The following is a 13,453-nucleotide window of genomic DNA, read 5'->3' as shown; positions in this document are numbered from 1 at the left end:
GAGCACCCTCAGGAGCTGCCCGCTCCAAATCCAGGACACAGAGGTCCAATCATCCCATAAAATGCTCTGTCAGAAACCCAATACAGAGCTGCAGGGGACTGTTACTTTCAAACCATGTTTCCTATTACTCAGTTGTACTTTTCAGCCTGCAGTGCTCTAGGAAAAAAACCCAAAAGCTGATGCTCAGCAGGTCCAAGCCATGCTCCCAAATCTGCCCCAGTGGGCACAGAGCCTATATCCACACTGCTCCCAGCCAAACCTGAGCCCCATCATCTGCACAACCTGAGAAAACCCCAAGGGCTCCCAAACACCTGCCACAGTCTCCCCAGGAGTTCCACACCCCATCAGGATGGTCATTACCTTCACACACCGCATGCACCAAATGGTCCCACGGCTGCTGGACCGGGCACAAACCTTGGTACCACCAAGGGCATCGCTCCTGCCTCCTCACCCAGGCACTAACCGACGTGCTGGCCCTGCCACAGGCAAGGTTTGGCTGAGAACTGCAGGGTCCTGCACCCAGGGAGGGCTCAGGACACCAACCTGATCTTAGCTGCTGATGGGTGCTGGCACGGGTGGGTGTCTCTGTTTGCACCCACTGTTCCTGCATGCTGGGTGAATCTTTGGGCAAAGCGGTGCCCAGGGGAGTTGGCAGCTGGACCAAAACCCTCACCAGATGCCCAAGCAAATGTGGACATTGCCGATGCCTGATGGAAAAGGAAACCCAGGATTTGCTGAGCACAGCAGAGCTCACTGGAGATGGAGGAACCCAAGCCAGAGCCATGCACCAGCAATTCCTCAGGAGGGCTGTGCTGGGGGCTCTAAGGCATCGCACAGCACTGCAAGGGACAGCGGGTGCCAGCACCGAGGTGACATGGCCACACAGTACCCACTGCCTCCATCATTTGGTGCTCTGGGCTGGGAGAGGAGGGACAGAAAATCCCAACTCCAAACCTCCCAGCGGGAAAAAATTCAGGCAGAAACATCCCAAAGAGCCACCCCAAAGCCTCCACTGTCTACTGCCTATTTCTGTGCCACGTGGGGTGATACTAAAACAAGATGTTCCTCCAATTCCTTGCATTTCTGGGAGGAAATAAGGAACAGGCTTCAAGAGGAATTGCCCAAGGCAGACATGTCTTGTGCCCCATCCGAGCACCCCCGGCATGGAGCCCTGAGCAACGGCAGGAGGTGAAACCTGCTTGGCTGTTTTCCATTGGTTATTGCTATTCAGAGAAATAAGGGAAAAAAAAGCCAAAACCAAGCACACCTTTACTGAACAAACCAGTGAGAACACGAAGCCTGAATGTCTTTACACTTTAAACTGCACAAGCTCCTCAGTGCTCACAGAGCGAATTACTATGAGGTTTTTTTAAGCCCACATCCCTCCTAGATAAGGATACTCCTGCCGTCATGAGGAACAGACAGACCAGCACGTAACGCTCATAATTATTCTTATAATAAAAAATATATATATTCTTGGAGCAGCTTCAACATTTTGAATCACTCTGCAGAGCATGTCAGAAGAAAAGTGGCTTTTCTCCCTTTTGCAGCCAGCTCCTCTCCACCCCCGGCTTCCTCTCCCCGGCCCAGAGAGCCACCAAAATTAAAAGTAGTAGAGATCTGCTGCTGCTATTTCTATCCCGGCACCATTTTAAGGGTGCAAACGTGCGAGGGGACAGGGCTGGGGACAGACGAGGAGCCCCGAGGGACACGGCTGGGGCTCCCAGGGGTGACTTTCCACCCCGCGCACCCACCCGAAATGCTGCGGTCCTCTCGGTGCTTCTCCCGCGCCATTTGCAGAGCGGGGACTTTGCATGAGCTCTCGATTAAAGCACGAAAACAGGTTTGTGCGAGCTCGGGAGGAAACACGTGCAGCAGGGCAGGCAGCTGAAATACTGCTGGTGGCAGAGCGACGCTGCCATTGCTGTCACCAAACCCCAAACATCAGCAGTGCTGCTGCAGGCACCTCCCAAAAAAACCCCAATTTTTAGTATACTGAGAACCAGGCACCTCCCCTGCACCAGCAACTTCTTTCAGCACCCTTCACATGGCAGCTCAGTGCCTGTTTTGAACCAAATACCTGGAAAAAAAGGGCAAAAAGTCACAATAAACTCACATTTTTTGGGTCTGAATTACTGAAAACCCACCAGAAAACAGGAATGTTTGGGGTTGATGCCTCCCCATCTCACTGCTAATGTCTCACTGGAAATATGAGGGTTTGCCACTTGCCAAAACCCAAGCTTTACATGAGGCAGCCCCATGGCACTGGGCAGGGTGGCAGAGCTGGCACCGCTCCGCGTGTCCCACCGGAACAGGAAACCCACCACAGGCAGGGACCCAGCAAAATCCCAAATCTGCAGCTTCCTGGGGACAGCATGGCAAGCACAGACAGGCTGGAATGGAAACTCCTGGCCGCACCTGAATAGCCCCTTTCTTTGTTCGGTGGCTCAGAGCTCAGCACAGAGATCCTGCTCAGTGCCCAAGCTCCCGGATATGGCCCAGGAGACAAACGCAATAACCCCACCAAAGGTAGAAATTGATAAAGATTGCTCAGAGGACCCCAAAACACAGCCACCCACTTGCACCATCAATTTTCAGCTTCCCAAACTGAGCAGTCCCAGTGCGGGACCTGCAGCTTGCGGGCGCGTATTTGTAATTTCTCTTCTCCTGCTCCTCTGCATCGCGGCTTTGGAGAGCAGAGCCAAGAAAGCAGAGGGTGATGGATGCTGGTGGCAACACCTGGAGGTAACAGGACCATTCCCACCAGCAGCAGAGCATGCTCTCCTCTGTGTTATCGACCTCAAAACATCAATACGAGATGCTCTAAGGGGATGCAACACACCCTGGGGAGACGCAGTGCTGGCATCGGGCTATTTTAGACGGAGGTTTAATCTCCAGCTCCTGCCAACTCAAACAGGGCTGGCAGCCCCGCAGGCTGGCGCCTGCAACATGGCAGGGCAGGGTAATCAGGTGATGAAAAGGTAAATAAACACGGGTGCCACCCAGGAGTGAGGCACTGCGGGTGCAGGCGGCTGCCCCGGGGCTCTGCCACAGCCTTTGTGTCCCCCGGGAGACCCTGCCCCGCTTTCCAGGCCAAAGGAAATAAATAAAACACAACAGGGTGGCACTGGGGTCGCTTTAAGGCAATGTTTGAGTTTCTCCTGCTGTAACAGGATCAAAAAGCTCCCTGGAGCTGTACAGCCCTACAGCAGCCAGCATCTCTTCCTTGTGCATTTGGGTATCACATCTCGCTTGGCTTTTGGGGAAACTGAGGCACAAGATGATGCTTTTCTTTGCCAGTGCACGGTAAAGCAAACCCTGGTGCGTGCTCAGACCTGGGGCGCGACCCACAACAGCAAATAACTTGCAAAGTGAACATTGAAATACCATTTTCCCCACCATTTCAGGAGCTTCACTAGGATAAAAACCAGATTTCCCCTATGGGAAACACTCCTGCCACCAAGTGATGCGGGAAGAGTAACAGGACAGTGCTCAATGTTGGGGATAACAGTGAGCATCACACCTGGGCCCAGCTCTCTGCTCCAAATAACTGTTCTATTTCTATGTTGTAAATTCATTTTATTGTTGCTTGGTTTTTTTCCCCCCTCCACCTTTAATTTCTTTTTCCATACGCAGGGAAGGGGAAATGGATGCGTAAAACAAGGGACGCATCCGACTCTTGGGCCTTGCCAACAGGCAGGAAAAAGGGCTCAAGAAAGTGGTGAAAAGAGTAAGAAAAACCCTAAAATATCCCCAGCTGGGACAGCAGACCCCGTCCCGTGACATAAAGCAGGAACCCAGGCAGGGCTGCTCTGGGATCCGTCCACTGTCCCACAAGACACCAGGCAGAATAAATTGTTATTTTAACTGGCTGCCTTTCCCAGGGCCGGCTGCGCTGGACGGATCCCATCCCGAGGGACGTCTGCTCTCCATCACCCCGGTGACAGCCGGCACCGCCGCACATTCCCTGCTCCGCAAAACTGACGGCTTGCACAACTGGGAAAGGCTTGGCCGGGTTGTTTGAAAGCAAGAGCAGCCCATCACCTGCTCGGGGTAAATCCCGCCGGGGGATGGAGGTGTGAAGCTGCTCATCACCTCGCAAGGCTGCGCTTGAGCTGCAGAAGTGTGGAAAAAAAACAGCGTTTGCAAACTAATCCCAGGTGTTCTAGCATTATCTGAGATGACAAACACTCAAAGGCTAACGGTGCTCATGCTACCAAGTGTTCACAAGGGGCAAAGCGCAGTTAATTAAATGCCTCGTCCGTGTACAGCTTTGCTTCACGCCTGAGGTTTCTGGGTGGTGTGACATCCCTGGGGACCGTCCTGCAGCTCATGTCCCAGTCAGGCTCCCACCACACACCAGGACAGGATACAGCTGCATTCGGGAAGAGTGGGACCTTGAGGGTGCAGGGAAAGGGACTTTCCAAGGTTCAAGGGACTTTCTTCAGCTTCTGCAGAACAAGTCAGGCTTTAGCCGAGGTGTCACACCATACCTGCCCAGGGACCCTCGTGCCAACCTCTGCTTCGCACCACGAGCCGCTCCCGGAGTATCCAGCGCTTCCCCGTGTCCTCCATCACCCACCAAGGAGCTGGTCCCAAAGCCACCAGTGATTTTCCTCCTGTGCCCTGCCCTCCCCAGGAAAGGCAGTGGTGGCCCTGGGTGTTCAGCGGGTGGGGACCGCACCTCTGGCCCCCAGCACCTCATTTGCTTACCACCTCGCAGCTGCTTTTTCCTGTGCACCGAGCGAGTTTTGGTTACGCCGGCTGATCATGTCAGCCGCTCGCTGGGGGGCTGCTCCGAAAGGCAGTAGGAAGATAAAAGGAACGAGATACAACCACCCCCTCCCATGGCAAACACCGGTGGTTTGCTGTTCCAGTAACTCCCCAGCACACAGCCTGCTTGGGCTTTGCAAAAGCCCAGTGCTCCTCCTGGCTGGGGGATCCACGGCCCCAAAAATAAGCAAATTTGGGGCCAGAGGAAGTGCTGGGGATGGCAGCAGCCTGGGGCAGCTCGTGAGGATGGTTAGCAGAGGTTGAAGGAGCAGAAATGTCCTTGCTGTTTCCCAAGTGATGCTTTAGGATTAAATGATCCTACTGATTTTCTGGCTGGCACCAGGATGCTGTGAATGACTTGCAATAAAATCAGCCCAAAAAGTTTCTGGTTTGGGTCACAAGGCTTCCCACGGCAGACAGGGCTCTGGACCTGCCCTCACGCTGATCTTCCAAACCCACCAGCATTGAACCCAGCCCAGCACCATCGGTCCCTCCAGGATGGTGACAGGGTCCCAGGGGACAACAGGTACCTTGGGCACCCACAGCCCCACCACTGGGGTCAGAAGGAAGAAGGTGAAAGGCTTGTTTGCTGCTTTTCTGGCCAGCTAAGCTCATCTCAGCAGGTCAAGGAATGGGAAATGCAGTTATCCTGGATGTGCCCCGCAATAGCAGCAAAGCACCACTAAAATCCAGCCCCATGGCATTTCTTTTTCCCCAGAAAATCAGCACATCCCCAAACTGAAGGAGAAGCCACCACCACCTCGTCTCACTGTCCAGGCAGAGAGAAATGGGGCTGGAGGTGGGAGTGTGGCATCAGACCGAAGGCCCAAGGAGCTGCCCGAAATAAATAAGGAAAACTTTGCCCAGCCCACCCCAAACTTTCTTTATTCTTGGAAATGGCTCATCCCCAAAACATTGGATGGCACGAGCTCCCCCTTGCCACGGTGCAAGGGTCCCCAGCAGGTCCAGTGCCCACATGGCATTTACAAGAATAAAGTCTTGGGGCAATTTAGGGGAAAAACCCTGGGGAAAATGGGCTGCGAGCGGTGGCCTTGTCGCCCCATATCCCTTGTCCACGTTGGTACCCGCAGCAGATCCTGGGATCGTTTTGGGAGTGGGAGGGAGCGGGACGGAGGAAACACGCGGCTCATTCTGGGATGGATTATTTGAGCAAACTAAAAGCAGCGGTTTGTTCCCTCCTGCACCAACGCAGTGGAAAGAATTTCCAACTCCGGCTCCCGGGTGGAAAAGCTAAAAATCTGCGTTTAAATAGTAACGGGTTTTGGAAAAAGGAAGAAAAAAAAAATAAACCCACTACAGGAGCTTGAACAAAATAAAGATTAAGCTTGGGTGGTGGGTTTTTTTTCAGTTTGGGGGTTGTGTTGGGGTTTTTTAGCTTCTCCTTATTTCTGCTTCAAGCTGACTCTTTCTGTAACCTCAGGGAAAGGCGAGAGAGCAACTCTGCCACATTTGGGAACCTTCTGCCGGAACTGCCACAACCCCAACCACGGGGCAGGCTGCAACTTCAGTACATCCTCTACTTGCACCCTACAGATACCATTTTGTTTCCTCCTTTATTGCACTAAAGCCATTTTTTCATCTCATTTCCCATTGATACCTCAATGGTAAGCATAAGTAAATTGGGGATTTTTGCCTAGAAATGTTTTTTCACCCTTTCTGTGCTCTGCTCAGCTCTTGGCTGCTCCCTGCATCACAAACGAGATGCCCAGATGCCACCTGGAACCAAAACCCCTGTAACCCAGCACAGCAGCAGAAAAGCACCATCCAGACCAGGATAAAATGCCACAGCAAATTCATAACCCCTCTGAGCACGATGGGCCACAACACATCACCACAAATAGGCCACTCGCAGCAAGTCCAGCACCCGGCGACAGAAACTTGAATAACATTTTCCTGGCAGCGCTGGGGAAGAGTTTAGGAAACCAAACACACAGAGGTGGCGGTGCCAGCAGCACCGGTGATGCCCTCCCATCCTTGCCAGGCACCAGGAGGCTTCAAATGCCCCGGGGGAGGAATTTCAGCACCAAAAATTGGGCTGTGCCTTTCAGTTGAATTCTGCAAGACTTGAGGAACAGCCAGGTGGAACTGGTTTTAAGGGTTTTTCCCTAAAAAAAACAGGGGAAAAAATATATATACATATTTGGGCTGAAAAAGCAGGTAAGAAAATGAGACTAGGACACATTCTCAAAATAGGATGCTTTTGCTCCTGGAGGAGAGATGCTGCTCAGCTGCAGCAAAGGGCCACTGCGGCTCAGTGAGGGGAACAGCATCCCCCAAAACCGGCACTCCGAGAATCTGGTGAGAGTTGACACTGAGCCGAGCATCTTCGATGAGGCTGTAAGCAACCGCTGAGGATATCACACTGGCATGGAATGCAAAATAAAACAATTTTTAAAGTAATAATAAATTATAATAATAAATGTAACTGAAGTATTTCACTAGCCAAGTGCTGTGGAAAGCGCGGGGGGCTCCTGGTTGCTGCATCCAGCAGCAGTTGAGCCGCTTGGATGCATCCTGCTGGCAGCATCCCCGCTAAGATGACACAAAACAACATAAAACTCCCTCCTTTTCCCCAAAAAAAGGGGCTCACTCTGCAGCACTCGTGGCACAGCACAGCCATTAATTTGTTTGGCCACTTTTTCGCTCGACATCTTGCGCATGGCAGATTTTGGTTTGAATTGCAACCGGTGCAGACCCAACTCCTGGGACACCTGTAGGAGCCAACACATGGGTTTTTGCAAGATGAAGCCCCCCAAAAGCAGAGCCCCAAACAGGAATCTCAATTAAGAAAGAAAACAAACAAACACACACACACAAACCAACTAACTACAAGATATCACTTTTAAATCCAAGCAGCATTTTCTCCCCTTCCCTGCCAAGATAAGGAAGCTGCTCGCCCTCTCTGCTCCAAAAGCTGTTATTTCAATTGATATTTCTATCAATCCTGCTGCCACCTGTAGCTGAGCCACCATGCAGGAGCTGGGCTGGGGATTTATGGGTCAGGAAAATCTGAATTTTGGAAGGAGACCCTGCCCCAACCTCATGGCCAAAGGGAACAGGCTCCATCCTAAAAGCACAGAGGCCTGGAAGAGGTTGGAGTTTATTTGGGTTTTGTTTCCATTTGTGTGTTTTCAGGAGAAAATGCCTCCGCCACAGCAAACCTTTGAAAGTTTGAATATGGCATCTCAACCCATTTCCCATCTGCTGGTAAATAAAAACCAGCCTGATAAAACGTTTCCAGTGTACCAGCAGGGTGGTGTGCCCTCCACCCCTGACCCACATGGGCACTGAAGAGCTGCTTTTCAACTCAATTAACCCAAACTGAGATTATTATTATTAATTTTTAATGCAGAACTGTTTGCCCCGGCTGACCTGGCTCCCTCACACACTTGCTTTTTCTAGTATCTGTTCTCAGAGCACAGTCTATTTTCAGCAATCCTGTTGGATGGGTTTTCATGGAAAATGAAGTCTACGCTGTCCTTAGTTTAGATTATATCAGAAGAGAAAAATTTCTGTAGGATAGAAAAGATCTGTTCTTCTGGATGGGAAAAAGGGGCGAGTTGGACAATTAATACTTTTCATGGATGAACTCTCTGGGGATCACACATCTCTGTGCAGTTAAAGCAGTTCCCTTCCAGGAGCAAGATACTCAGAGATCCCTGGAAATATGAGTCCCAACTAGGCTTTTTCCATAATCTCCTTCCAACTATGTATAATATCTGTGTGAGTTTCTGTAAGGATGAAATACTATCTATATACACAGATATCGATATACATTTGTATATAAGGATAAAATCTTTTTTATAGATTTGTGTATATATATAGAAAAAAGGGTAAGAAAGGGAAGAATAGTTTGAATTAGGTTTGAGTGGAGCCCCCAAACAGCCCGAGCTGGCACCACAGAGCTGCCCCAGCTCCTCCCAGGACTCCCCTCTGGAGGGGAGCGGATCAAAACACAACTGTTCCTCCAACGGGGTTTCCATTTACCTGCAGGCAACAGGTCCCTGACCTCCTAAGCAAAAACCCAGAAAAACCTGCAAAAACACCAAGCACACGATGCCCCAAAGGGAATCCTCTGCAGTGGCCAGAGCGGAAGGGACACAACTCCATCGCCTCCTCTCTCCCACCCCGCACCACTGAGCTGGCCCGTTTTATTTTTATTTTTCCACTCGCCCACCACATTTTCCTTATTTTAGACCTTCTGTTGACTTGGTTGCAAAGTGGAAAAAGAAAAGTGCAAACAGGCAGGTAAAAGGAGGGTTATCCTGACCCCGGCTGCCCGTCTCCCGGGGACGGGCGCTGCCTGCTCAGCAAAACCCAGCTGAGCCGGCGCTTTACGGGGCAAATCCCGTGAGATTCGGCCATCGCCGGCGGCCAGAGCCGCTGCTCAGCTAATCGAGGATCTCTGTGCTTTCACTCCCCACGGCGGAGGAAGCAGAAGAGAGAATCTCCCCCACCCACGCACCCCTCCCAAAAACATAACTGATTCTTATCAGCAACAAATGCAAGAAAAACTGTTTCCAAACCAGAAGAAGAAAATGCAAAACAAAGCGTGTATAATAAAGCAAATACATAACACACAAAACACAGCCCTTGTATTTGCTCAGAGGTGGCACCACAAAGTCTCCGGGTATTTTCTACAATAAGATGGAGAGGCGGGAAAGAAAAAAACAATTAAAAAGGCATTCTGACCATCCATTTCCCCAGAAGGACATGGGCTGGTCCCAGCACAAGGGACAGCTTTGTCACCCAGCTCCTGGGAGCGCTATGGCCACAGCTGGTGGCTTTGGGACCACACGGATGCGCTGGAGGTGGTTTGTGGTTTCACTGGGATGGAGCAAAACCCACCAGCACTGGGGCTGCCCCAGCACCGTGTCCCCTGGACAAGGACACCCAGCACAACCCGGCCCTTCAGTCACATCCCTTCCCCGCCTCCCCCCGCACGCTGGTTTAAAATACACATCACAGCTAAATAGCAGGAAACACCCGAAGCAAAAATACTGCGAACAGGAACCCAGGGGCACAGGGGACACACAAGAGCAAGAGGCGGATTTCCTCCCCTAAACATCGCACCTCCGACGGTGACGGTGACCCTGTTGCACGGCTGGGCCAGGCCACCAGTGCGGTGTCACCCGTCTTCGAGTGCTGTCACCCTTCAGAGCCGGAGGTGGGCTTGGACCTGTTAGCTCTCACCAGAGAAAAAAAATAGTGGTTTATTGTCTGTGGTTTATTTCGCCTCCATAAAGGGATATTTTATTATCCAAAGATGTCCCGCAGTGACTTGCAAATATTAGCGTGGGGGTAAAAAAATTATACATAAATATAAAAATATATAATATGTAATATGTTAATATATTACAATTATATATTATACTACATAGTATATCAAATATTTTCTATTTTTTTAACATATATCTCTGTCTCTCTATACATCTCAAATAGGTTCAAGTGAGAGCACAGGCGACAAAGCCAGGACCTGCGTTGGCACGTCCAGCACATTGCTGACCATTTCAATTTCAGGACAATTTTGATCTCCAAGGCAAAGACACCTGCACTTAGGGGTACCATAGGTCTAGACTTCAAAAAGAGGTACAAAATTTCAGATTCGAGCCACCATGGGTCACAAAGAGATGCCACCACATTCCCTGAAGCTGTCTGATGCCTGAGGATGTGTTGGACCATGGGCAGGGACCATGTCCTGGGAGGTCAGTGGAGTCACTGCCAAAACACAGCTTGACCTTGAACTTGCCACCTCCGGGAGTGAGAAAAAGAAAAGGCTTTTATAGGGTGATAACGAGCAGCCAAACCCCAAAATCTGGGAGGTTCCCACAGAAGACCAGTAAACACTAGTTACAGACATGAGGTTAATTGCTGGCAAGGATTAATTTAAAAATCTCTTCAAACAGGCAACACTCTGGACTCAAATCCAACCTCCCTTTCGTGAAACAACTGGCTCAACTCAAGCAAGTGACCCACCAGGCCGTGGCTTGGAAAAGACCCGCTAGCATTAATTGCGTTAATCCTGGCAGGAATAAGGAGCGTTGCTCGTCCCCATCCGCACGGCCGTCGCTGCCTGCAGCCCTGCCTGCCAGGGGTTAACCGCCCACGGAGGAGCCTCCGGCACACGCTCGCGTCATGGAAATACTCAAGTAACCACAATTTTCTCTATTGCTTTTTGGCTCCAGTTCTTCAACATTTCTGCACTTGCAGCCCAGATCTCTGCTACCTGTTTTCCCGCAAGGTAATTGGTACAGACGGCAGCTCCACACAGCAGTCGGTTTTGTTGGGTTTTTTTCAATATAGGTTACTGTTAGACTTTCTACCTCCAATACTACCAACACTAAGGTATAAAAAAAGACCATGAGTCACAACACTGGCAAAAAATATATATATATCAGATGCGCAATAGTAAATGGAGGTGGGATGCGGGGTTGGTGCTTTCTGAGTTTTGTTAGGTATTAATATTGCAGTGAGACCCAGACAGCAGCCACAAGCCCTTCTCCTCCATCACTCCCACCTTTCCCAGTTCTCCCAGCCTCCCCACTGTCAGCTGTTTATCCTGCCCAAAGTGCACCGACTGACTGTGGGTGTTGCCTTCGTTACCTTCACCCCATCTGAGATGCGATGGAAGGTCATGAATGCTATGTGAGAACCAGGGGAAAGGGAGAAGTGCCAGAGCTGCCCAGGCACCTTTATGGGCTTTTTGGGAAAAAAAAGCAGTTTTAATAACAGTTTTGAAGCATCCTTGTGCAATGTGAGCACCCAGGCTCACCTGCTAAGAGAGGTTTGCCATTCTACTTCTACTACACTAATTCCCCATGGAGTACGGCTCAGGTGTAGCTCGTAACTTCTTAATGTTCCTTTTAACAGCCCTGAAGACATCAGTGGGGATGGAGCATCCCCTGATCCACCAGGTGAGCTCAGTATGTTTTGAAGGATTTCGTGGCTGGTCTGGACACAGCAATGAGCCCCGTCCCCAGGAGCGGGGCTGGACCAGCTGGGCAAGCAGCATAGGGCGCAAACACCCAACATCTGCCTCATGGCTCACAAAGAATAACCCTAAAAAAACCAACCAACCAAACACCATTTTGGGGGGCATCAGCATCCCAACCAACTCCACCAGTGCTGCACATTGGAGAAATGCAAAGCTGGCTCCTCCAGAGGTTTAAACATATGAAAAAGCATCAAACAACCTAATTTTCCAAGACAGTGAAAATGAAAGTACGTCAGGGTCGGGTGCAACCCTGCAAGGGTTTTGTTGCCTGTCGATAATCAGTTTGGATGCAGGACAGCAACGGGAACATGCTCTCGAGGGAGATTTTGTGCACCCCTACTCGAGTGCTGCGCAGGGTGGCTGTCACCACCAAAAAATAACAACCATCTGCTTTAAATTGCGCAAAGTTGGACTCTCTCAGCCCTTCTTCACACCAGCACCTGCAATGTTGGGCATCTGGCAGGGATGGGAGCCCATGCCATACCAGAGGGATTGAGCAGCAGTCTGAGCCTCTTGCTCCCACACCATCCCTTTTGCAGGAGAGCAAATGCAGAGTGAAAAGGCAGCGACTTGGATGCTTCTCAAAAATTCAAATTCTCCTTGGTAGGAAGAAAGCAAGAGCTGGGTGATGCTTTTCACTCAAAAAAAAAAAAAAGGTTTTGAGGGGAAGCTTGAAAAAGATAAAAACCCACACACTTGCAATAAAAATATTAATAGTATTTTTCAGATATTTAATCTGGAGGGAGATGACCATAGAAATGCAACTCGGTAGATTAAAATTGGATCTGGCGATTGGAGAAGGCTTAAAACACACAGAAAGACCAAAGCTGCTAAAAAGGCAAAGCTGTGTGGGGATGGCAGCGGCTGTGCCAGGTGGGCCAGAAACACTCAGCTCCAGGGGGGAGGTCAAAATAAGCATCTGAAATACAGGGACAGGATTAGCCCATGGGAAGGGGTATCTTCCTGCTAATGGCGGGTTTGGAGGACCCGCTCCAGTCCCTTTCTGGAAACAGCGCATCCCAAACGAGCATCCAGGCATCCACAGTGCATCTAAATGCGCCTAAATCAGTGTTTTGCAGCACCAGCTCCGCCACCCTCAGCTTTAAAACTGGCAACAAAATAAAAACATTAATGAAATAACAGTGTGCAATGGGGAGGCCAAGCCCAAGGTACACACAGGACCTGCACACAACAATCCCTTCCCCACCAGCACAGCCTCTCCTCCCCTAGGAAATCTTCCCTCCCTGCTTCCCACAGCATTTTAAGAGCAGAAATTAGTTTTTCTGAACGTTGCTTTTTATTCACAGGTATTTTTTTAAAGGCGGGGTGAAAACGTGTAACCTCAGAGGATGGCACAGGGACATAAATCCTGAGTTTCCTCTTGTCCAATTAGGAAAATTTGGTGCAGCCTCTCCCCAAATTTGAAGGCGCTCGCAAGGTTTTAATGCCTCAGCATTTCTCCCAAGGAAAAGGAGCTGGATAAGGAGGAAAAGAAAAAATAAAATAAAATAACAAACCCCATAGCCTGTTTATGAATCAGACTGTTAAGCGTGTGTTTCGGGGGTGGAAAGGGTGGGCGATGCGCAGAGGAACAGAGAGCAGAGTTAGATGAGTCAGAAAACGCTGCTTTTCCTCTCCTCACCGGCAGCTCAAATATTTCAGCAT

General features: G+C 50.3%; 1 protein-coding gene across 2 annotated transcripts in view; it reads right to left on the bottom strand.

Annotated features, from left to right (window-relative positions):
• Positions 1-13,453, bottom strand: part of ATP2A3 (ATPase sarcoplasmic/endoplasmic reticulum Ca2+ transporting 3) — a 50,297-nt gene that overhangs the window by 32,806 nt on the left and 4,038 nt on the right. The window lies entirely within an intron of this gene.

Source organism: Patagioenas fasciata, chromosome 19 (genome assembly GCF_037038585.1).
Source record: "Patagioenas fasciata isolate bPatFas1 chromosome 19, bPatFas1.hap1, whole genome shotgun sequence".
NCBI classification, from domain to species: Eukaryota; Metazoa; Chordata; class Aves; order Columbiformes; family Columbidae; genus Patagioenas; species Patagioenas fasciata.
This window is presented reverse-complemented; position numbering and strand designations above follow the sequence as displayed.